The sequence below is a fragment of the Myiozetetes cayanensis genome, unplaced genomic scaffold, assembly GCF_022539395.1.
Source record: "Myiozetetes cayanensis isolate MyiCay16 unplaced genomic scaffold, myiCay2020 scf19, whole genome shotgun sequence".
In the NCBI taxonomy this organism is placed as follows: domain Eukaryota; kingdom Metazoa; phylum Chordata; class Aves; order Passeriformes; family Tyrannidae; genus Myiozetetes; species Myiozetetes cayanensis.
This window is the reverse complement of record NW_026087400.1, coordinates 9,691,782-9,715,111: the sequence shown is the minus strand read 5'-3', so window position 1 is coordinate 9,715,111 and position 23,330 is coordinate 9,691,782. Positions and strand designations below refer to the sequence as shown.

General features: G+C 45.3%; 1 long non-coding RNA gene across 3 annotated transcripts in view; it reads left to right on the top strand.

Annotated features, from left to right (window-relative positions):
• The window catches only part of LOC126639229 (uncharacterized), a 101,446-nt gene extending 78,345 nt beyond the window's left edge, over window positions 1-23,101 (top strand). For 2 of the 3 annotated variants that reach the window (XR_007628765.1, XR_007628767.1), the window contains exons 2-4: window positions 4,183-4,255; window positions 5,593-5,774; window positions 14,945-15,455. This is a non-coding gene — a long non-coding RNA (uncharacterized LOC126639229). Of the gene's footprint in view, window positions 1-4,182; window positions 4,256-5,592; window positions 5,775-14,944; window positions 15,456-21,892 lie in introns of those variants that run through there. The other variant, XR_007628766.1, reaches the window with a different exon arrangement.
• Window positions 23,102-23,330: the final 229 nt, after the last annotated feature.

Here is a 23,330-nt window from a genome sequence, read left to right as displayed (position 1 = left end):
GAATTAAAGCAGCTCAAACCTCCTGCAAGGCACAGATCACAGTAGAGGCTGAGAGGCGCAGTGAGAGCAAGGAAATATCTTGGCAGATTCTGAATGCCTGGAGTGCAGTGTCTGCTGACAGTGCCTCTGCCTGAAATATTTATAAACTGTGGTACTGAGGGTCTGGGAACACAGGCTCCTGTGGCAGGTGGACACATCTCCCTTTGGATCCTGTCTCACCAGTGGGAGAGGTGACAGTCCCTGCTCTTGTCACTGCCTCTTGCTGCCACTCAAGTCCCAGTCAACCCCAACAAGCCCTGGGCTAAAGGCTCCTGAGGGCTGGTTGAGCTCGTGCATCCCCTGGGCAGGTCTGGGCTCATCCAAACCACACAGACCCTTCACAGAATCACACAATCAATTAGGATGGAAAAGACCTCTGAGATCACTGAGTCCAACCTATAATATGAGGAGCAGCAAGAGGGAAAAGGAAAAAAGGGAAGGAGAGGAGGAGAAACATTTAGGAGCAGCGACAGGCAGCTCATGTGTGTCCTCACAGAGGGATCGTGGTTAGAGGTACAGCCCCAAAAGAAGGACACGTGGTTTAGTGGTGCCAGTCTGGGGCTTTGCCTTCAGCTCTGCTGCTGACAGCTTGATGAGCAAATTATTTCATGTAGCCATGGAATTGTCCTACTCCTTGGAAATATTAGTACTAATTGTGACTAGTACATGGAGCTGTTTAAGCTAAGGATGAAAAGCCTCATATATGAGCACTCAGATGGTGTTATTTTTATTAATAACAGTGATGTGCCAGAGCGATCCCTTGCCGTGAGTTATCTCTGACAGCCACTTGCTTTCTTTTTCCAGTTCTTCTCTTCAAAACACAGGGGAGGTCCCTTGAGTCACATCCCCACCCTCAGGCACACAAGTCACCTCAAGGTGGGAATTTGGCTCCCACGGATCTGCTGTCACTTTGGTGCAGCAGCTCCCCTGGACACAATCCAGAGCACGTGGTGCCCTGGCCAGGCTGAATGCAGGAGTTCCTCCAATGCATCCCAAAATCTACACCCAAATAACCCCCCAGACAGCCTGTGTTCCAAACAGAAGACAGCTGGCAGTCTTTGACTTCAGAACAGTCAAACAGCCTTGTGTTTGCTCGGGTTTTTCCTCAAGCTAATCAGTTAATTGGAGTTAAGTACTCTGAGACGTTACACATCCCTCTTCTCCTAATGAAGAGGCCCCGCCACAGCCAGGCTGCACAGTCCCCTCACAGCTCCTGTCCCTCTCACGTGCTCGGAATGACAACATAAGGAACTGTGGTGACAGGACAAGGGGAATGGCTTCAGTAGGGTTAGACTGGTTTTCAGAAAGAAATCCTTCCCTGGGAGGATGGGGAGGCCCTGGCACAGGCTGCCCAGAGAAGCTGTGGCTGCCCCATCCCTGGGAGTGTCCAAGGCCAGGTTGGACAGGGTTTGGAGCAACCTGGGCTGGTGGAAGGTGTCCCTGCCCATGGCAGGGGGTGGGACTGGATGATCTTTAAGGTCCTTTCCATTCTTTGATTATGATTCTACTCTGTGCTGTGGCCTGAAATGCTCTGCAGCTTTCTCTGAGGCTGGCATGATTTTTTTATGAAGACCAAATTAATTCAGAAATATGAAAAGAATGGAAATAAGTACAAATATGCCAATTTATGCATTTAGCACTCCTCACAGCATTTTTTGATTTCTTCTTTTTCTTCATTGCCCCCATCCCCTCAAGCAACTCAGGGTTGTTCTATTTCATTAACAGTTCAAATGCCTGGTGAATTCTTCCAGAACAGCCTCATAAATTCTCGTCCCAGGTACAACTGGGTTTTAAGTGCACTGTATAGGTTTATCCTTATTGAACCACGCGTCTCACCATTTTTGATCTCTGCAGGCTGAGATTTCAATATTAATTGTGACCGTAAACCTTTGTTTTTATGAGATTTCAGAATCCCCAAAATATTTGTTTCCTTAATTCATCAAGATCGAGAACCTAGGAACAATCGCAACACTGGGACATTGCAAATGGTAATTGGAGGCACAATTTGATTTTATGAGCCATGTGGATTGAAATGCCTGTGCTTGCACCAAGCCCTGAGTCAGGGATCAGCCAAGGGTTGGTGACAGCCCCTGATTAATCCCAGCCAGGCTTTGAGCCAGAGGGAACCTGCGGCTGGAAGCTCCATCTGCAGTTTCCAGCCCCACAGGGCCCCTGGGATTTTACTCTGGGGTCTGGTGTTCCTGGGCATGAGGCAAAGCAATCCATGGATTCATAGCTCTCTGGGGCCCTTTGTTTTTTTTATGTTCCTGATAAAATACTATCCAAGTATGGATGTTATTTAAGCAGGCGGTTTTTAAGCAGAAAAAAAAAAAAATCTTCTGGGTTGTTTTTTTCCCCCTAATCTGCCACAGAAATGAGAAATCCTGGAGACCACGGACTTTGCTGAAGATCAGCTCACTCCTAAGAACGTTGCCCAACCAGTTCTTTCAGAGCTGGTTCTTTCATAAAACTTTATTTCTATAATCTCTTTTTTTCCAGCATGAATCCTGGTAAGATGTTTTAGGCAGCTACATTTTAATCTTTAGCATTAATTAACTTGGTAAAGTGGAAAGTAGCAGAAGCATGGATGACAATACTAATGAAAGTAATAAAAACAGATTAATGACTAAATCCAAAGAAACAGAACCCTCTGCCTCCCTGCAGACATGGGTATTAATGAGATTTCCTTTGTTTCTCTCTGAGGGTGGGCAGTTTCTCCCACCCCACAAATCTCTGTAAGTGCCAAAGAGTTTTGTTTATTTTGTGCCTGGTTCCAGTTAGAGCTTCAGGCAGAAACTGGTAAATACTGTGAAATATGGCTGGAAACAGGAATTTCTGACCTCACAGTAAAATGACACACCAGTAACCTTAATGGGATTTTTTTTTCTTGAGGTGACCAAAGAGGTTGCTTTACCTGTGGGTATTTATGCAAACTGAGACTCTGAGATTGCTTTGCGTGGGTGGGAAAGACAAGCAGAAAATTTTTCAGTATTTACCCAAATTGTTAAGGAAATTTAAATAAATGGAAATGGACAAAGGAGGTGAATTAGGGAGATGTGCCACACCAGCTGCTGGCCTGGTTATTTGTTCAAATAAATAGGACCAACAAGTGTCTTGAGGGCAAATTAAATAGAATCTTGAGTTAGCAATGCATGGAAACAGCTACTGGGGATTCCTGATGGCTTTCCTGATGTCTCACAGTTTGTGTTGAGTGCACTCTTCTCTCCCTGGGTTTCAAAAGGCAAAACAGAGACATGCCACAGCCTCTTACAGTGATGATGGGGCATAACAGCATCTCAGTGTTGGTCTGTCAGAGCCTTTGTCAAGGAAAAGGTGGCGATGGACTGAAAATTTAAAAAAAAAACCCCTGTACTCTACATTTCTGTGTCCATGCCTTAGGGAAGCAGACAAGGTTGATGTGCAAACTCCTTCTGTTAATGACTTGTGATTCTGCAGCAACTCAATCTGTTTCCATAATGAAGCCTTATTAATGGTAGTGGCAGTACTCATACCAGTGTAATTAATAATGCTGTTTATATCACCAAGAGCCAGTCACTGCTTCTGCAGAAGGATCGATATCTCACAGCAGATTGACCTCCTCCCCTCACTGGGCAATGGCTTGAACTTGTTTTCACCTGAACAGCTCGTTGAGGATGATGCTCAGGAGCTTTGTCATGGGGGGAGAGCATCGAAATCCGGCCATCACCAACCACAGCCCCGTCAGGAGGGCAAAGTCTTGGGGCCAAGGCTCCATAATTGAAGTTAAATAAAGTTATGCTTCTAAATGAAGCTCTCTCATGCCTCTGAAAGGGGAGCTGGTTCTCAGGAGTAAATCAGTGTGACCAGCACATCAGTTATTTCATGTGTAAGTCAAGACCTTCCACTTAGATGTAGGAAATAGTGGGTGTCACAGTAAAAATGCCATTTATAAAACCAGAGAAGAGGTTCAATCATTCCCAGCAAAGACATTTCTCTTGACAAGGTGGACTCCATAGGGATGAAAAGTGTGTGAAATTCTTTATTTCATTAGTACTTCATGATACTTGTGTAAAGAAGACTCAAACATTTTAACTTGTTAAATTCTTTCATTTTCTGGTGTGGTTTTTATTTTATTTTTTATTTTATTTTATTTTTTTATATCAGGTCCTTTCTACCCAGATGACTGGAGAACTGAAGCAAGAAATACTGTGCAAATAAAGGCTGATCAACGGTGAGGGTGAGAACTTTTTTTTCAAACAATTTGAAGTCCTTTGGTTTTTCTTAGTGCTGCTTTAATTCAGACTTCTGAGAATTGCTGAGGCATAAGAAGTCTTTGTTAAAATTCATTCCTTCTTTCCCTTTATTTAAAGAAGGAGAAATAAGAGAGTGCTGATGAGTTACATGGGAAGGTCAGAATTGATAGCGGCTGTAAAGCAGAACAAAACAGCTTTAAAACCTCATCCCTTTCTGGTCATAAATAAAGAACATGATTTCAATTATTTTTCTCTTTATGGACCTGTTTTAAGTGAAGATTTTTTATTATGTGCACTTTCTCCTCTGAAAACGAAGTAGGGTGATCATATAAAATAGTCCTTCCCTTGGGTAAGCTTTGATCCATGAATTCTGACAATCCAGCAGTCAAGGCTTATCTCTTCATCCCTGGGCTCATGGGTTGTACCTTGCAGAGGGTTGTCCATGTGCAGTGCACAGCCAGAATGATGTCCCAGCCCCATTTGTGTTGTATAAAAACAGGGTTTTGGTGACAAGACAAGAGGGTCCCAAGGAAAGAGCTGGGAAGGGCAGCAGAGCCTGGCTGAGTCGGCTTTGCTGGGAGCTGGTTTGCTAAAGACAGCCCGAATGAATTCAGAAAATTTGTGCTCCTGAACTTTCAGCCACTGAAAACTCGAGATCTCAGCTATTTCCCCACAACAGGCCTGCCTTGGTCTCTCTGAACCAGCAGTGAGTGCTGGCAGGGAATGAGCTCTGGGTTAGACAGTTGTGACAGCATCAGCTGAGACCTGAAACAGCTTCAGTCAGGCTGTTGTGGAGATGTCCTGTAGTGCTGGATCAGTGCTCAGTGCTCTACAGATCACAGCCTTGTTCAAAGTAGAGCAATAGATGAAAATCCCACTGTATCCCCCCGGGAATCCGTGTTCTCTCGGTTTTTACTGAGCTTATCAAATGTTGTGGTAGCAGAACTGCTCTCTGACTCCACAGCTTCAGGGGAGAGGGGAGAACAGGAGGAGAGAGAAAAGCTGTCCTTAAAATCAAGAGATTGAACTGCTAAGTAGGATAAAGAGGCGTAATGTCCAGGTACAGTAGAGCTCCTGAACAGCCAGCAGGTAGTTGTGATATTGGTACACACAGGAGCAGAGCTGGAGTGAGAACACGACAGGCCAAACTCAGCCCTGATACAACCAGAGGAACAGGAATGTGAAGCTGGGCTTTCTTCTATCCAGGAAAGAAAGGTGTATTTGAGTTCTGGTCTATTTATTGAATTAGACAAACAGTATAGCTCACATTTCCCTTCCTTCTTCATTCACACCTTGGAGCATCTTTTGTCTTTCTTCTCAGGCCTTCGTTTCCCATTCTCCTGAGCCACTGGCAGCCACCATTTAATCCTCATTTACCTCTCTCTGGATGAGGGCATTGGCCCTGCAGCTGGGAAGGCTCTCACAGCCAGCACTGAATGCTGGATGAAGGTCTGCAGGAATTACCTGAGGCCTCCTACTGCAAGTGGATTTTTGAGAAAGAAGGTGAGTTTGGAGATGACAGCAGAGCAATGCTTGTGTTTGTGGTTCCTGGCCTTGCAAGGTTCCCTTTGGCCTGAACCATGTGTTTGGGGTTTGAGCTTGTGCTGAGCATCAGTCTCCCTTTGCCACCCACCTTCTGTCCAAAGAGCCACCTCAGCATCTTCATGGGGTCCAGGATGGGCACAGAATTTGCTGGCTAATGCTGCCAGAAATAGCCAGGGGGTCTCCTCCAGAGATGATGGGGCTTGGTATCTGGGAGTCCCTCTGTGGCAGTGGCCGCTTGAGGGCTGGTCCGAGCTCTCTGCAGTCAACAGGAGGATTCCTCTCACCCTGTTGGGTGCAGATCTGGCCCCAGCTCATTAACCCTCAGCAAGAGAAAACCACCTGCTCCCTCCTGCAGGTAAGTGCAAGTTTCACTCCCCAAATAATTAACCTGGCCACGTAAACAAAGTACACGCAAAACAAACTGCTGAGGTTTAATAGCAGGCATGACATTTGAGCCTACAGTTAATGAGCTCCCAGCCTACAGCAAGCCTGTCCTTTGTCACTGAATGTCTGACTTGAGGCTCTGTGGCTTTTCAGCAGGAGCCCCTGGATGTCCCCAGGGACCACGATGGGCTCAGGAGCCACCCGGGTCCCACACATGCCTCGCACCAGGGAGAAGCACTGCAGGCCCCTCTAGAAATCAATATTTCATGTAAAAGCCCTGCAACAATGACTCTCCAACATGCATATATAAATAATTAGTGTGGTTATAAGTTGGCTGGTTTGGTTTTGATTGACTGTATGTATGTATGTATTGACTTTGAAAACGACGCCAAACTTTCCTGCTAAATCCGAGGAGCTGACTTTCCCTCTCCCGATGGTTTCCATGTGCCGAGCAGTTTGTTAACAGACTATCCCTAAGTTAGAGAAGGAAAAGACTCCCCTCTCGTGGCTGCGAAGGAAAATGGCATGTTCTGCACTGTACTCTCCACGTAGCTGTAGAGAAACATAAATAAGTTATAAAATTCCAATCATCTTCTGCTCACACCCCAGCACGGAACCTTGGCAGCTTTGCTGGGGTTTAGCAGCCTCTTCCCTGTTTGCTTCAGGGCAAAAGGGAAATATTTGGGGAGAACTGATGTAAGTTATTTAAATGATAACTAAAAGTCATGATCTATATCAACAGTCAGAAACACTGGAGTTGAAGAACAGATTTAAAGCTGTTTCGCATTTGCTCTTTTAAAATACTTTCTTAGTAAATGTTGACTTTTATGCGTTGGATTTATTTTGCTCCATAAAGCTGCTCTCAGAGGAGAGACCTTATAGATAAATGTTCAAACCACTCTGTAACTCAGTAGGCATTTATTCAGATGACCAGGTTTTCTATTTTTATTAGGCTAGAAATGCTGAGAATCATCTGTTATTTACAGGACAGCTGATTTCATTTCCAGTTGGTGTGAAACTGCTTCTGAATAAAACCTGAGATTTAATTTAAAGGCCATAAAAGCAGCAGCTTAGAATTATGAGTTAAAAGCACTCTTTAAACACTTTGGGTGCATCAGGAAGAGAAGCAGTAAGTTCTTGTAGGCACAAATGACAATTAAAATTAAGGCTTTTAGGAACCAAGGGGAGTTTTTCTCAAAATCAGTAAACCCAAGTGCTTTTTTCTCACCAATGTGTCTGCCAGAGTTTTAGAGCTCACAGGACTCACACCTCATTTGTGGGATAAATGTGAAGAAGAAAACAAGTTTTCTTGCTTTTTCAGCTCATTGCTGGTTTCTCAGTGTTGAACAACATACTCATTGAGCACAGATATGCTGAAACTCAAATACACTGAATTTCCCCCTCTTCCTTCAGCATAACCAGTTACTACTCAAAGTAAAGCTAATTTACACATTTAAATGTCCAACTTCTTGGAGAATTACTTCCTTCAGGCCACTTACTTGACTTTCTTTACAATATCAGCAGAAATTATGCAGAATTTGAAAACTATATAAGTAGTTTACAAAAAGTTTAAAATAGCTGATGTTAAATTTATGCCTCAATCTAAGTTGTTATTATTTCACATTTCCTCTTCAAATTTGCATATTCTTAGAAGAAACAGTTAAATGATCTGCAGGTCTTTTTTCCTTAAATCTGTATTTCATCTATTGTAGAGACACTTAAATTCCAGGAAATAATTTGATCCTTGGGATTTGATCCTGGACCTACAAGAAAACAGTAAAAGTTTTGGATTCAAGGCTACAGTCTTGGATGACCATCAAAAGGAAATATAGAAAAATGTAGCTCAGGAAAAAGGCAACCTGAAATTAGAACTGTTGTTAACACAAATAGAACAGATTCAGATTTTAGCTTTAACCCTGGTGCTTTTTTAATACTATTTTGAGGCTAAAATGGGAAGCCTTTTATCTAATGAAAATCCTAATACAAACAATTCCTTTTAAATTTCTAGATTTTTCTGTTGAGGAAGACTTATGATTTTCAAATTTGCAGCGTATCTATTTCTGTTGTTGTTAAAAATGATATGCATTCAGCCCAATACTTTGACACATAGGGTAGAACTGTTCACTTCTCATTATTACTCCGTGGAACTAAACCCTGTCATTTTCCTTATGCTGAGCAGATCTATTTAAAAAGATCTGGAAAAGGTCTGGAAGTGGAATTGATCTCAGAGTTAGAGCAGGAACACAGCATTTGTGTGAGTGTCAGTTCTCAGACTGATCAGAACACTGGTTTTGTGTCCTGTCTTTGGCCACGTTCTGCAGGGCATCACTCGGTACCATCGACACCAGTTTGACTTTCATTGGTGTCTTCCTGAGGCTGAGGCACCTTCACAGGGCAGTGCCACCAGAGAACTGAGTGTTCCTCTTCATTTACAAAACAGACAAAAATCTGCAGCTTGTGGAGCTGGAAATGTCTCCAAAGGTATTTGATGTGTTTAGTCCACATACATTATGCATGCCCTCAGCTACACTGAGGGCTTCTCAGGAGATGCAACTATAACCACACTGCAGCCAACTGTTTATGCTTCCCTCTGATTAATAAATATACTCCAGAGAAGGCAATTTTAGACTTCTGCCTTTGGAGTCAGCCTGATCTCAGTAAACACTCCACAAGGTGCAAAGGGCACTTGAGAGCTCTGCAGTTTGCAGCTCACCATGGAGAGCTGTGAAGCTTCTGTGCTCATTCCCTGCCATCCTGATTGAGATTTCAGGAAGAATTTCTTCACTGAAAAGGTTGTTAGGCATTGGAAGGGGCTACCCAGGGTCCCCATCCCTGGAGGTGTCCAAGGAACACCTGGACGTGGCACTCAGTGCTCTGGGTGACAAGGTGGGGATCGGACACAGGTTGGACTTGGTGATCTTGGGGGTCTTTTTCAGCCTTAGTGATTCTGTGATTCTCAGGGCTTTTCAGATCCTTTGCAGGTTTTATTTCTTTTAAGAATCAGCTTGAAGGGTTCTTATATCCCCACTGAAAATAGAAACCAGCAGCCTTGGGGATGTGAGAGGTTCAAATGAGGGCCATGCTCTTCCCTTGCTGCCACAAACCAGCCTTGCAGAGGAGAGCCCTCCCCACCCATTCCTGCTGCTCAGCATCCCCTTCAAAAGCTTTTTTGGGAGCTAGGAAGATGCATTTAAGCCATCCAGCATGGAAATTTGGGTTTGCCCCTTAATGCTTTGTAAAGGGTAAAACCTACAGCATGTTTGGTGCCTCATTACTGTGCCCAGGGACACACGACATGTGACTGGGGCTCCTCTGGTGAAATGAGCTCCAGAGCACAAACTGCTGCTCTGCTCTACATTGAAGCAATAATAATTTATGAATCTAATTAGGCTCTGGTTTGCAAGAATGATGAATATTCACATTCTAAATAGCTGAGAAACATTAAAAATGTATGACAGCTTTACTTGGGCCAGCTCTGAGGGTTCTGGGGAATGTTTTCCTGAATGTGCTGAGCTTTCTCAGCATCATTTTTGCCCCATCCCTGGAGGTGTTTAAGGCCCGATTGGATAGAGCTCTGAGCAACCTGGTCTAGGGGAAGGTGTCCCTGCCCATGGCAGGGGATTGGAACTTTAATGTCCCTTCCAACCCAAATCATTCTGTGTCTTTCTGCTCATTCAAGGGCTGGTCTAGGGAAGAGGGGTGTTCCCCTGATGCAAGGCAGCACCTACAAATGCAGCCTCCGTGCCCCTTCCAAAAGCAGCAGTGGTAGGACTGCAGCAGTGAAGGTTTTAGACCCTCTGGGACAATCTGGTCCATTGCCATAGCCAATATCCAAGCCCTTTTCTCCTAGGTGCATTTTTGAGAACTGGATTTCTTAAAAGGGAAGTTAAGGATAATGTTTTCCCAGTAACCTCCCCCTATTGCTTATCTTACTTGGAGTTTGTGTATTTGAGCTGGAAGGATTTGCTAACTCCTTTTGCATTTCACATTTAATTTTATGCCTTTTGCTCTAATAAGAGATCAGCAGTCCTGCTGCCCTTAATAAGGTGTTTAATTTACAAGTTCTAAGTTGCCTACAGAGCTCCACATTGTAGGGGAAGTTTGTCACTTATTTTTTTATCTCCTTCTAATTGCTTTCCATATTTTGCTTTGCTGGCATGAGGGCACAGTATTTGATTTGCTTTTGTTGCAGCAGTCTTTATGTAAGACCCAAACAATATTTTACCAGCTAAATGACCAGTCAAGATTGAATTAATACCATGGGCTGAACACTGGTCTGCTGGAGAGCCCATCATGAAAAATTAATTTGAAATGCAAAAGGAGGGAGTTGTGGTGGATTTTTTGTTTGCTTTTTTTTTGTTGTTGTTGCTATCAATATAAGTATCAGGCTGAAGGAAAACAAACATTTCTGCCTTGCAACTCCTTGGCAGAGCAGCACAGAATCAGCACCTCAGGAACTCTGAGCCTACTGTTTATGAACAAAAATTGGGTCAGACCACCTGGAATTCAGCAATTATAAATTGCAAATAAAAATTTGGACTAAAAAATTGATGATCATGGGAACTATCTATCTGCACCTGTGAAAACAGAAACAAAAAATTCCTTTTACCCAGGGCTGAGGCTTTGGATAAATTGAAGAAAATATGATATTTTATGGGTTTTGTCCATCATACAAATCCCTTCTCTCACAACAACAATTTTCTCATGGTGTGGCACCTTGACTTGGCCACTCTGGTGGACATGCAGCAGCATTCCCATTAGGAGCTGCCTTTCTGGCGTGGCACAACTGGTAACAACCCCCTGCATGACAAACCTTGGTACAGGATCTCCAACTGGAGTAACAAACTCCTCCTAAAGGGTTGAGCAATCTCTGCAAAACATGTTCTGCTGGACAAATCCTGCTGCCTCTGAGCTCTGAGCTGACCATGCCCCACCAGCTCGTTGGTGTCTGAGAAAGGACAGGCTCTGAGTTGATGAATTTTTCACCTAAGTGGATCAGACAGACCAAAGGGGAGCGTGAGGAAGTGTCATTATCCCTGTTCCATGGACTGGGAAATGGAAGGCAGTTACTCATTGAAAGTCACACAATAGAAGTGTGGGTGCCAGATGCTGGAGATGCCAGAGAAGGGATTTAAACCCAGATGTCCTGAGTGCCAGCTCAGCACACTAAATTCAGAGTTGCCCATCCTCTCCAAAATCCAAGAACCTTTCTGATTGATTCAGTATTTAGAACATTTTGGCTGCCATAAATGGATACTTCAGAGAACTCTACAATTCACTAACGTAAAAGACACCTTTTACCACCCTGTTCATCTCCTCTAGGAATGAAGGAGTTTATCCATCTAGGAGGCAAGAGAACAACAACTGCAGTGGCTTTTCAGAAGTGGATGTTCCATCACATCTGAGTGACTTGCCAGTAACACCTGAAAAGTCTGTGTTACGAGAAATAAATCAGATTCCACTCGATGCTTTAGTGATTTTCAGGTATCCCCCTTTAATATTTTGTTCCTCGGCTTTCCTCCAGTCTTTGATGCATTTTTAAACATTACAGATCATAAAAATTTTATTGTTTTCAGATTGATAAAAACATTTCCTTATGCTGGAACAAATGGAGTGTCTCTGGTAGACACGATTGAGCTGATGTACAACAAAGAACACAACGAGAAAGCCACTACCTAGGAAAAAAGGGAAGGAGGTTGGGGAATCTGCAGCTCTGAAGACTAAGCTCTGGAGCATAAATTACAATGGAAGTTTATGGAGTCTTTTGGACTAAATGAAAAGCCAGCCCCATTAAACCAAATGGAGCATTCCTAATCTGACATGTTGACAAGGACAACCCTGCCTATTCCAAAAGGGAGTTTCAAATGAAACCAGATTTATCTGATGTTCCCAACAGGGGCTGGGCTGACTCTAAAGGAAGTCATCCTGGCCAAAAATAAACAAGATGCACATGAAGCAGTTTGTGCCACCAGGAAACCTTCCAGGGAATATGCAGAGAGGAGAAGGAGAGCCAGGAGAATCACAGCCTAAGATGTCTTTCCTTGCTCCTCATTATGTCCTGTTTCTATTTCTTCAGAGAATGTAAATCAAGGCTTATTCCCCAGGAGATCCCTGGTCCTCCTATTCACTTTCCTCATCTTTGCTTACCTAAGAAACTCCATGTGCTGCCTCTCCCCAGCACTCCCTGCAGTTGCAAGGGAGCAGCCACAGAGATGCTGTTCCTGCATCCATTGACGTTCATCCTCAGTTACTGATTCCTGGAGCCAACCAGCCACGCTTTTCCCAGGAGTGTGTGTACATAGTGTGAATTATGTAACTCTAGAAAGCAAATTTAGCCTTTTCCAGCTGCTTTTACTGTGGCAGACATGAAGTCACAGTCACTGCAAATAGCAGGACAAGCACCTTTTGCATTTACATTTTGTCGAACCAACCTTTTAATTTGCAATGAGGTCCCAGGAGAGCTGCCCTGGAGAATTGGAATTGTCCAGCTTGGAGAAGAGAAGCTTCAGGGTGACCTAATTGTGGCATCCCAGTGCCTGAAAGAGCTACAAGAAAGATGGAGAGAGACTATTTACAAGGGCCTGGAGTGATAGGGCAAGGGGCAATGGCTTCACACTGACAGAGGACAGGATTAGATGGGATACTGGGAAGGAATTCTTCCCTGTGAGGGTGGGGAGGCCCTGGCACAGGTTGCCCAGAGAAGCTGTGGCTGCCCCATCCTTGGAAGTGTCCAAGGCCAGGTTGGATGGGGTTTGGACCAACCTGGGCTGGTGGAAGGTGTCCCTGCCCATGGCAGGGGGTGGAACTGGATGATCTTTGAGGTCCCTCCCAACCCAAACCATTCTGTGATTCTGTGATATCATCACTGCACAGTGTCTGAGCACAGCCTGACATGAGCTTTGCAATTCACTGGAGCAGAGTCACTAAATTCCATGTTTCAAGAGATCTATAACCCCATACCCCAATACAACAGCCTCCAAAGAGGCTTGAGCTCAAATACCCCTGCAGAGAACAAGGCTTCTCAGTGTTAGAGACAGTATGAGGAGTTCTACCTCATGCAACTGTACTTTCAAAGGAAATCCAAGTTTGTGCCCATAATAATGGTGTGTTCAGAGCTTCCTGCCAGAGAAAAGTCTGTCTGGCTAGGTGTGGACAAGCCCCAGTGCACACAGGAGGGAAAGCTGAGGAGTGTCTGCTTCCCCAAGGCAGCTCTGGGGGTTCTGAAGCACAGACTGTGCACATGCAGGATGGAGACAGTGAGAGGATGTTTGGCACTGAGGGCCAAGGGATAAAATATGAGTCCCAGAAGGTTGTTTCATGGCCTGAACTAGCAGCCTTAGTATTCTCTTAGCTGTATTTTGGAAATCAGAAATCTGCTCCAGAATGTGTGTTGCCTTCCATCCATTTAACATTTAAATTTTATGTGTGAATCTCTCACATCAAAATGACAGCAGTGCTGTTTGTCCCTGAGCTGTGTCATTTGCTGTCCCCAGTGATAACTGGATGATAATGGCCATATTCTAGTGGAGTGTGACACTTGAAAGAAATATTCCAAGATAATTAAATGTGAAAAATAGATTACTAGTGCCACTTGCAGCAGTGAGCATGTTTGCAAAGGGATAGTGCAGTATATTGCTGCAGTATAGAAAACTGTGAAAACACTGTACATAAACTAGAAAAGTGACAATCAGTGATTTTATGTGTGTATTCACCACAGCCATGTTGATTTTAACAGCAGCTTTAGGTACTGCCAAGGAAGAGTTTTTGTCATATATATATATATATATATACACACACACACAAATAGCTATATTAATATATCTACATGAGTAGATAGATTTGTGTGCATTTTTGTATAAAACCACACAAAACCACAATGTCTTGGTCTCATCCTTTTGCTGTAATGTTGAACAAGTCTGGTAGAGATTTATTCTGATAATATTACAGCATATTTGCTCATATACCAAGGAGGTTTTTTGTTTATTAGGGGTTTTTTGTGGGTACTGAGAACATAGTAGGCTTGTGGGTTTGGGGGTTCAAGCAGATGCAAAAACCTGAGTCTGGTCAGCTCAAGATTTCAGCTTGAGAAGTGTGAAATGCAGAGCTGGATCCCTCCAGTGGCTCTGGGGCAGTGATTTTGCTCTTGTCTGCCTGTAAGATGTCTTTTGACTTGCTCTCGACCTTGGCTAGAAGCTCACATTTGAGGCTTTGGCTCTCCTTCCAAAGGGGAATATTTAGGCCAGTACAGACACTTGAATCATGGGCAAGTTCCATTAGATGTTACTGGAGACGTTTGTTTTTAAAACTATTTAGAACGAGTGGGATTAGGGGTGGGTGTCCTGGAGGGAGTAGGGAACCTGTGTGCCTGGGTGAGGGAGCTCCTGCTGTGCTGGGGATGGGGGGACACCACCCCTGCACCCCTGTCCCCAGCCCAGGGTGTGCAAACCTTGGCAGCAGCACATCAGCCCCTCCCTGGGGAGGGAGGTGACTCACAGGGGTGTCTGAATCACCGGGGCTTCCCCGGGGCGAGGCAGCACCGGGCACAGAGCCCTGCCTCGTGTCCAGGCAGGGGGATGGATGGGGAAGGAGCTTCCAGCTCCCCAGACCTGCAGGAGGAACAACCTCCCTCCTGTCAGACCCACACGCCCGAGGAGCCACAGGTGACAAGGAGGATGGAGGTGACACGTGACACTTGTAATATTCATTCTATGAGTTGGTTTTGTGTATTTGCTTTGTGCCTCCAGCTCACCGGGACCACAACCGGCAGCAGCTCCCTGCAGAGCCTGCAGGGATGTGAGAACAGAGAGGAGCAACGAGTGCCTGTTGGGAGTGCATTGGGCTCCTGGCATCCTCAGCTGTTTTCCACCCACCCTTGAAAATCATCTCTGGCCCAAAATGGATCTGTGAGCTGTACCACATGCTCCAAATGAAGTGCTAATTAAATACTTCTACTTAATGTAGACAACATTTCTTTGAGAAGGCTGTAATGTATCGCAGATGTGGCGAATCCCTTGGAGAGCAGAGAAGGAGCAATGTGCACACTGGATCCCTCTGTGAGGTAGGGATGTGCCCTGGGGGGTTGTGATTGGTAAGGCCTAATGCCGAAACAGCACTTGTCTGATCCAGATTCCCACACACGTTCTCCACAGTGACCCTGGTATTGGGAATACTGCAGGTGCTTCCACATGGATGCACACTGACACATGGGGCATAAGTGGTGGAGCTGTGGAGCTTGATGGGTACTTGAGTCTTAAGAAAAACAGCTAAGAACTGGTGAGTGTTGAAGAAAAGGACCTCAGTTTCTTGGGTGGGGACCCAGCCATGCAGGAGGAGCTGGCAAGTGGTTTTTGGACAGGCTGTCCAAGTGCAGGACAGAGTTCCACAACAAAGGAGCTGGAAGGCTTTGGGCTTAGCACTAAAGCCCTTTCTGGCAAGAGGAGAAAGTCTGAAAACCCAGCTCTGGAGTAGCTGGATGACTCTCCTGAAGTTATTGTCACTGAAATCATGGTTGTTCCTTAGGTTTCAGGGTCAGCAGCCATCGGGCTTGGAAAAGCTGCATCACCCAGCTTTGGGAAATGCTGATGCTGTTAATGGACTGAGTGTTCAAGTCCCTTTCCAAGCCTGGATTGCCCATGAGCAGCTTGCTGGCTGGAGTCCAGCTCTAGCTCTGTCTTGAGGAAAAGGTTTGAGCAAAATGGGTGTCTTTGTGCAGCCCCAGGCTCGCCCCAGTGAGACAAAAACAGGGCTGTGAATGCAGGGGTTCCTCTTTCCAGTATGAATCCCAAACTAGGATTGAAGCACTTTGTATACTAGACCCAGATTACCACCAGGCCAATAACTAACCAAATGGACCTAAATTTGTGTGCACAGAGCTTGTCCCCATGTTCCTGTGCTCATCACACACATGGCCTCTGCCTGCAGGCAGGCTCTGACACCAAATCCTCTTGGCTTGTCTTGTGAGGGAGGAGATTTTCCTCATAATCCATAGGACTAGAAATCCACACTGTCCTTTCTGTGTCAATTTAAACCTCTGAGTATCTGAGGGGCTGCCCATGAGCCACTGGCACTTTGTCCCAGCTCAGGATTCAGAGGTGGGTCAGAGGGAAGGACCAATGTGGACTGATCCCGCTTCCAATGCCCAAAGTCTGCAGGTGAGATGGAGCCACAGGGAGCAGAGAGGGATGTTTGGTCACCTGGACAGCGCTGCTCCCAATCTGTCCCTACCTGCCCCCAGCCCAGCAGCTCCTCCACCCCAGGCAGGGACATCTCAGCTGTGCAGACCTGAGGGAGAACCTGATCTCAAGCTGGGCGGTTTCTGAACAAATCACTTGCAAGGTGCCTGATGGCTCGAAGTGCAGAATTAAGGAGACAGCCACAGTTATCAGTGTTTTGGGTACATATTATTCACCTTTTGTGGGTGGGAAGGAGGTTCCAAGGTGGGATTCAAGCACACAGAATTTCTTGGGCAGCTGCAGAGGGGACCAGTATGAACGCCCAGGGAGCTGTGGTTGTCCTGTGTGAAGATACTCCAGGAGATACGACCAAAAGCAGACAAAAATCTTAGTTTTCAGACTGACACAGAAATAATTAGCACTATCTTTGTTGTTCTTTTGCTGGGGCTGATGACAGAACCATATGGAGATACCTTCAAAGACTTTCTAATGGGAAATAGGCAGCATTTTTCTGTGTAGAGTATGAAAGCTACTCCTGTAAAAACCCATGGAATATTCCACATTTTGTTAGAGATGGTTCTGCAATGTTGGGAGTGCCTTTTAGGGTTCTGTGCTCTCTTGGGAGAAAAAGGAGGTAGAAATCCAGGATGATGCAGAAATAAGAAAAAGGGGGAAGAGAAAGCAGATGGTGAGGTGGAGAGCTTTCCTTAACTGAGTACTGCACACTGAGGATGTGAATTCAATTGCCTGTTGCTATTTATCATGACCACATAAAATTCAAAGTACTTGAGTATTTAAATAGTGATAGATTCAGAGATGAGTCATGAAGCAGAGCTGATATTTTATCCCTGGACATGTTGGTGAATGGTTTTCTAGTTCAAGGATCTTATTTCCACTTTCCCTATTTTAATGGCATTGCTGTTCTCTGATTATTTTGTTGTGGAGAAAAGGGAAAAAATTAATGCTTATGAGGCTGTCGGTTATTACAGACTTAATCATTTTCTTTTAAAAACCACATTGCTACACAGTATTGCAGAGATATTCCAAGTTCTCACTCTTAAGTGATAATTAAGAGAGAGTTACCTTCTGACTCTGCTTCTGCAGGACACTTTGAAGGGAATTTTGCTGCTCTTGGTAAGCAGGTCTTTGAGTCAAGTCTCATTTTGCACATCTTTTTTTGCCAGGAGACAATGTGTCATTTGTGTGATAGTCACTGAAGGCATCCTGCACAAGGGAGGGAATATTTGGGAGTGCAGGAAAGTGATATACACTTAAAAAGAAAAAAAAAAAAAAAAAGAAAGAAAAAAAAAAGAGAATCCTGCAAAGTTCAGTTCTGCATGTAGAAGTGGATCTGATTTTCAATTTTTCAAATTTAATTCTCTTTGTGTTTCTGGGTATGGCAAGCTAGAATAGGCTGAAATTTGCACCATAAATAGGATCATTCACATGAAATGTATTTTGATACAAAACATTCTCTCTTGCCCAGAAGACAGGCAGCCCCTCCAGCCCTGAAATCATCTGTCCTGGTGCAGCGGTGGTTTTAGAAGAGTCAAGTTTGAGAGCAGACAGATCCTTGTCCCAAGGAAAGTGTTGCTGATGTTGGAGCCAGGGACCCCGAACAGAGGCTGCTTTTGGAAGAGGCATGTTGAGGGTTGTTAATGCTGGAGAGGGAACTGACTCATCACATCATCAATTCTGCTCCTCTGCCAGCGCAGCACAAAACATCTTTTATCATCACACTCCCTCTTTCTTCTTCATTTCTATTTTAAAGGAGTTTAAAGCTGTTCAGTCTCTTGCCTTCCTCTTCTCCAGCCTGTTGCTGTTCTCTGGCTGGTGGTTACAGTTTGGGGTGATGGAGCCCCTTTGCCCTGTGCAGGAGGACTCTCCCCATCCAGGCATTCTCAAGGACTAGCCAAAGGATGGATTTCCTGGCTAAAGCTCTCACTCCTCGTGCTGAGTCCCACATACCCCTTAGATGTAAGGAAACTAAGCTTTCCCATCTGAGTCCTTTTTCTTTGCCTTAATCCCTGCTCCCTCTGTTGCAGAAAGCTCTGTTTATCTGAGCAGGGACAGCAGGAACACTCTGGCCACGTAATTGCCACGAAGGCTGCAGCGGGTCCAGCCGGTACCAGTTTGAAATGATATTTTTCGGGCCCGTGCCAACAACAGGCGGCTGCTGGGAGAGCTGAAATTGCTGCTTTTCTGCTCACATCTGCCTTTGATTTTCAATCAGAGCTGGTTGGTGAAAAGCCAACTAATCTACAGTGCTTAGGGGTTTTTTTTGTTTGTTTTTAAGGGGCTGGTTTGAGCCAACTTTAGTACCACAGAATTAGTTTTTAATAGATTTTTTTTTTTTGCCCCAAATTATAAGTACTTTTGCATATAGAGTATTTGAAATAGATCTTATGGGAAAATTATTAATCACTATTATTTCTTTGTATTAGTTCCTTGTGTATGACTTAAGGAGGGCTGAGACCTTCCCATACCAGGAGCACACAGAGCACAGCAAAATGGCAAATCCAAAGGGCTCTCATGGAACCAGAGATGCAGGGAGATGGTGCCTCCCCTTCGTGCTCCAGAGCCAGGGAACCTGAAAGGTTTGACTTTTCTGAGAATTTGAAGAGGAATTTCCACAGGTTTCTGTGGAAACTTCTGGCATTTTGTTTGGGCTGGTGTCACATCCTCTTCCATTTGCTGCTCTTGTGGCAGATGAGGAATTGGCTTTGTACTGAAGATACATGAAAAGTCACTGCTTAATCAGGAACTTCAAAGGAACTGGAAAATTATCCATCTGTGATTCAACCATCTTAAGCTTTAGGGGACAAGTCTGGTACCAGAAAAAAAAGAGGAAAAGGTCTTGGATTACAGAGTTTTCACTCTTTTATGGCAGTTTTTCTGTGAATTACAGTAACAGAAAGTACTGACCTGTAACTAACACAGTTTATTGCTTGATGGCCTTTATTTATCCAAGGCTTCATTTGATATGTAGCCCACTTTGAAAACAATTTTTAAATTTGGGCATAGAGTTACTGTTGCAAAATGCTGAACTAATAACCCTCTGAACCAACAGCTTCCTCTTAATGTGGGGAACACTGGCTGGGTGAGGACGAGAGCACATTAATCACACTGACAAAGAAACAACATAAAAGGTAAAACCAACTAATAGAACACAACAGTTGCGCTGTGAATCATAAAGAGTCACACCTTGGTGCTTTGTACCTGTATTTTAATGTGTGCTAGTGCAAAACCAGTGTGAAAATCCACCTTGGTCAGCCTGGGTGTGTATTGTAACTGGTGATTTTTTTACTAAAGGCGTAAGTTTTAGTGATGAAAATCCATGACCCCCATCCTTCCTCTACCAGCATGGATGCAATAGTTTGGCCTGTTAGAGAGTGAGTTTAAATAGTTGAAAATAACAACTGAGTGTTTGTAGAGCAAAGTCCAACCTCCAGGAGCCCCTGATTCCTTCTGCTCTATGGCACAAGCTTGAAAGACCCCTTAATAATGGAAAGCCCAGTGCTAAAATCTATCATTCCTTTCTGGTTTGTTGTCTTTTAGCCATCAGAGATTGTAACTGCAGGGACAGGCTCTTCTCTGCCTTATGTGGAAAGCAGAACACAGAGATTTTAAACCTTTACATGTTTCAGTCTTTGTGGGACATTTTTAGGGAGCTGGGATTTCTTGGCCTGTCTTCTGTGTTGCATGTGGTGGTACCTCTGTGGTGCTTAAAAACCTTGACCTTGATATGGTTTGTGCTTATGTCCAGTGTATTCACCTGCATTTCTGACCCAGGCACCAATATAATCAGAGTAATTTTAGGCTTTTAAGGGTTTTAATTGAAATTTCTTTCCTTCCTCCATGCTTGGCCTTCAGCAAATGGGTTTCTTTTTTTTTTTTTTTTTTTTTTTTAATTCTTTTTTTAAGGAAGGAAGGAAAAGTCTTGAACTTGTGTTGGGCTGATTTTGTTTGAACAGAGCCCTGTGTGTTACCCCCCAGCACACAATGGGGCTCTGTCCAGGGAGAGTTGGCTGAGTGGGTCCTTATTCAGGGTCATTCATCACCACAGCTCGTGCAGACATGGCAGATTTACATCAGTGAGGCTGAGGAGGGAAAACAACAGGCCCATGATCTCCAGGAAGGGCTGGAGTTATTTATGAAGTGCCAGCAACGTGCTGAGGACCAGATGAAGATCTGACCAGCCTGGCTCTGCAGGGGTGCTGGTGGCAGGGTGACATGTCACCCAGTGCTGCAGGGAGAGGGATAATGTGTTTGACATCTCAGGGCTCCTCACAGGCACAGGGCAGGGTGTGTTTTGGACATCTTGGGAAGATGGGACATTGTGGGAAGTCACTCTAATGGTGAGACTTATTTTTAGACAGTAAAATTATTTGAAGGAAATAATGTTTGTGTTGCACCTGCTTATGTGAAGCCTCAGGAGGCTTCACCTGGTCAGGAAGCCACAGGGGCAGCTTCAGATCCCACTTTGCTCATATTTGTCCAAAATAAATGCCAAAAACATCAGAGGGGATGCAGAGATGGATGGAGAATGTCCTTCTTGGAGTCGAGTCAGCAATTCCTCCTGCATGAGGGGCTCAAATTTAAATGGGGCTTCCCTTGTGTCTTTGTGCTGTGTTTCAGTGAGGGACCAGCAGCAACTCTTAAGTTGTTCCCCAGGAGCCCAAGCCCAGGCCAGGCTCAGTCCAGCTCTGGGAGCATCCTCGGGATGGGCTGGGTGGGAGCAGGATGTGCAGTGTCCACTGCTCATTCACAAATCTTCCGCTTTTCATGGCAATACTCGCTCAGCAGCCAATTGCCAGGTCATGAGGAAACCTTCTCCCACTCCCTGTGTCCTGGTGGTTCTTGTTAGAGGAGAAATTGCATCTCTTGGCACTGCTGGACACGAGAGCTGCTCTGGTTTCCGAGGCGTTGCTTTTCGGTGAGTGTCTCCAGCTGCTGCTCTCCCCTCACCCAGGGCACTGACTCATCTTTCTGCCATCACAATAAGTCTGTTTTCATAAACAAAATTAAGTGTGCTGTGTTTATTCATTAGGGAGATTTGAAGTCTCTCAGCAACCAAGAAATATACTTTGTGGATGAACTCCTCTCCCTCTTCCTCCTCTCCTCTTTTAACAGCTAAGGGGGGAAAAAAGAGATTTGAGAAAACCCAACACTCTTAGTGGGTGGTTCTGTGTCTGTTGATGGGCAGCACCTCCACTGAGGGTTATTGTCTGTCAGCTGGGCTTGTACATCTTGGAGGGGGATATTTATAACTACACAGAGATGAATGGGGAAAAATGGGACAGGTGAATGAGCTGGGCTTTAAACAACACTCCAGGTAAGGACAGTGCAGGGGAGGGGTCACAGGGTAGAGAGAGAAGCTTGTCTGGCACCTGGATGGCTCCGTGCCAGAGGCTTTCTCATGGGCAGTTGTCCCTGTGCCAGAGCCCTGGTGGCACAGCCAGTGCTCTGCTGTTCTCTCTGTTGTGTCATGTCACCCCAGACTCCCTCTCTTTCCCACAGCTGGACCCAGCCCCTGATCCTAAGAGGGATGGAATCCAATTTCCCTCCAGTGCTGACAGGTTTTCAGCTGGATCTGCAGCCACGTGAGAGGCTCCTGCAGCCACACCATGCCAAGACTCCCTGTTTTTGGGTGTCACTCCTCCCTGCTGCCAAGGCTCCTGCAGTTCCTGCCACATGGGATTACTGATGCATCAGTGCCATTGGTAGAGCCAGAGGGGAACAACGAGGGAAGCAGCAAAATGGGATCAGGTACAATGTCAATACACAAAGAGGGTAACCCCAGTCTCTAAACCAGCAAAGTCTGGGTTTGAGCAGTGATTAATAAACCCATGTTATTACTGGGTAGAAAATATACTTTGAATTTCTGCTCATAACAACTACTCGGTGACTTCCTGATTAGTATGCAAATGTTGTACCCATTGAAGTGGAAATAAACCTGGAATTTGCTGTCTTTGCAGCGGGATTTCGGCCATTCTTGAAATCCCACTTTCTACCACATAACATAAATGAAGCAAATACCTTTCACTTCTGCTTTAGAGGGATCCATAAATCAGAAACAAAGGACAGCAGAATAACAGGCTGGTGTTTCTCCTCCTAGAGCAGCAGGAATGCTGCGCCAACAGCAACAATGTCAACGTGACCTGCGGTTTCCATGCCAGATGATTCCATGGAACTTGAGGCTGCTCACCTTCCAGGGAGCCAGCCCTCACCTGCAGCACTCAGTCAGTCTCCCTCAGGGGTCATTCCTCGGTAAGAGGTGCCAGCAGACACCTCAAACTTCGTGAATTTGGGGGAGCAGGGCTGTGGGTGTTGATGTGGGCTCAGACTTTTGATAACTGGTTTTGTGCCTGGTTATCATCGCAGCTGCTGTGCAAACAGCAAACTGGTTAAACACAGAGCTGCTGTGAGTAATAGAGAAGGCCTCATCTCTGACCATCACCCCCTGCCTGCTGTGTGGGACATGGGGGCAGAGATCAGCCCAGAAAACTCCCTGCTTTCTTCGGGGGGAGTTACAGCACAAGGTGAACCAAACTGCACGGAAGCCTGGAAAACCGAGGTTTTCCAGTCAAAAACATTTGGAAAAATGTGTGTGTGTTGGGGTGTAACAGCTTTGCCTGGCAGTGCCTCAGCTGCCCTTGGCTGTCAGAGCAGGGAGGGTCAGAGTGGCTGTGACACCTGCTCGCAGCTCAGCCGTGACCCGGTGCTGTGGGGGAGGCTGCGATGGGAGAGGGTGCAGCACGTGCTGCTGCTGCCATCAGCACCCTGCCTCCCTCTCCCCAAATGCTGCCCACCCTGGGAAGGGTTTTCCATGGCCAGCCCATCTCCTGCTCCCTCTGGGGGTCTCTCAGGTGGGTCCCTGCCCCGGGGCTGCAGTGCAGGATCAGCGCTGAGCTCAGCTCCCTGCAGATGGCACTGATATCCTGTGCTGCAGCAAACC